The sequence below is a fragment of the Penaeus vannamei genome, chromosome 15 (assembly GCF_042767895.1).
Source record: "Penaeus vannamei isolate JL-2024 chromosome 15, ASM4276789v1, whole genome shotgun sequence".
Classification (NCBI taxonomy): Eukaryota; Metazoa; Arthropoda; class Malacostraca; order Decapoda; family Penaeidae; genus Penaeus; species Penaeus vannamei.
In genome coordinates, this window is record NC_091563.1 from 21,068,839 (window position 1) to 21,071,338 (window position 2,500).

Consider the following 2,500-nt stretch of genomic DNA (forward strand, 5'->3'; position numbering starts at 1 on the left):
CGTTTACTTTTTCTCTTATTTGGGTGAGCGTGTGGATGTGATCTGTTGTTGAGAATCCGCTGCGGAAGCCTGCCTGTTCTCTAGGCTGGCTGGAATCCAGACTGTCAGAGATGCGAGCTGTAATGACTTTCGTGAACAGTTTGTAAGTAACCGAAAGGAGGCTTATGGGTCGGTAATTTTTTAAATCCTTTTTATCGCCTTTTTTGTGTAACAAGATAATTGTTGCATTTTTCCAGGCTTTCGGAGTTTTTCCGCTGAGAAGACATTTGTTAAAAAGATTGGCTAGTTTCACTGTTGCGATGTCTCCTGCATCTAATATGAGGTCTATACTAATTCCGTCTTCGCCTGGTGTTTTCCCTCTCTTCATGCCTTTAAGTGCTCTTTTTATTTCTTCTTTTGTGATATTAGGTACGTCGCTAGTTACCGCGTTTGCTTCTATTTGTGGATGTTCATTTGAGTTGTATAGATCCCTGTAAAAGTCTTCCACTACTTTGATGATTTCATTCTTGTTATGTGTTACTTCTCCGTCTGGTTTTTTAATTGCATACATTTGATTTCTCCCTATTCCTAGTCTTCTTTTAGCTGCTTTCATGCTGGTACCTGAAATCACTGCTTCATTTATTATTTGAGTATTGAATTTCCGTACATCTTCCCTCTTCTTTTTATTTATGGTCTTTGTTATTTCAACCAATTCTATCTTGTCCCTATTTGACGATACTTTCATGTCTCTACGTTTTTGCATAAGCTGTTTAGTTTCTACCGAGAGCTTGCTGGAGCTTCGATTGTCGTTCTTTCCGCCTACTTCAAGTGCAGCTTCTTTTATTATGTCATTGAACTGTTTATTGATTTGGTCGATGTTGAGATCTTCGTCGCGGAGGAGTGAATATCTGTTTTGGATGTTTAGGCTAAATTCTGTTGCTCTGATCCTCAAGTTAGCCAAGTTTGGCTGTGGTTTACTCATTAGTTTGTTCCTTTCCCTTCTGAGATGTATTTTAATTTCGCCTCTCACCATTCTATGGTCGCTGCCTACATTTACTTTATTTATAACCTCTACATTTTTTATTATATCGCGCCTATTTGAAATTATGAAGTCAATTTCGTTTTTGACGTCAGAAGGCGACTTCCATGTCCACTTCCGTTCTAGTCTTTTTTCGAAGAATGTATTCATGATACTGAGTGATCGAGCCTCCGCAAATTCGACTAGCATTTGTCCCCTCTCGTTCCTAGTGCCTATTCCATGGTTCCCTACTGCGGTTTCGCCCTCTGTCTTTTTACCTATTTTGGCATTAAAATCCCCCATAATTATTGTGAAATGGGATTTTGTTCTCTCGCTGGCTAAGTGAACATCTTCATAGAAGCTCTCTATTTCTTCATCACTGTGGCTGCAGGTTGGAGCATAGACTTGAATAATTTTTAAGTTGTACCTAGTGTTTAGTTTTATTGTTACAGAAGCCACTCTTTCGCTGACACTATAGAATTCTACAATGTTCTTTTCTAAGCGTTTGTGTATTAAGAATCCTACCCCTAATTCCTGTTTGCTACCCAGAGGTTTTCCTCTCCAATAGAGCACGTGTCCCTCATTTAATAACTTCTGCTCTTCACCTAGTCTTCTAACTTCGCAGAGTCCTACTACATCCCATTTAATGGAAGAGAGTTCCTCTAGTAAAGCTAGTAAGTCGGATTCAGTTCTCATGGTCCTTATATTGTATGTGCAAAGGTTCATCAACGTGGGGCGGCCTGTCTTTACCCGGATATTTTTAGCACCCCCTGCTCCGGAGCGATCCTGATCGCCGCCGTAACCAGGGGCTCCTTCGCCTCCGGGGAATGGGGGCCATGGCTGGATGCGTTTGTTCATGGAGGTGGACAGCCGATTTACCTCCCACCTACTGGCTTAGGTGTATCTTGGTGGGAGGGGAGTCATTTAGCCGGAATGCCATTGATAAGTCCCCCCAGCAGGTTTGGTCCTACCTGGAGTGGACTTAGGAGCGGCAATGCACGGCCTGCTCACTACTCCCGTGAGCTGGGCTTAATTATCAGAAGTGCATATATGTTTTATTTTATTTTATTTATTAACTTAATTTGTGCGTATGTGCACCTGATGCAGACATATTCATTCCCGCACATGCTCTAAGTACTACGCATATGCTCATTCCCACGCATATGCATATGCAAGCATACACATTTATTCTTGTATCTATGCTTATGGATATGGATACTTATTCTTACGTTATAAATAACTACATGCATGTCCATCATAGTCTGACCTAGTCATATGTTCACATCGCCTGTCCGTTTATGCGCTTGTTATATGTTATTGATAAGTGAGTGAGTATACATGAGTGTATACTCACCCGTGTATATGTAAACACCCCTTTTTGCATACCTCGCAAACCTACCTATCATTATACATACGCATGTATCTATCCCTGCATGTGCTCACGCATCCGTATATGAGCACATACATTTGCAGCATACACTAGTGCCCCCCCCCCCTTTACAT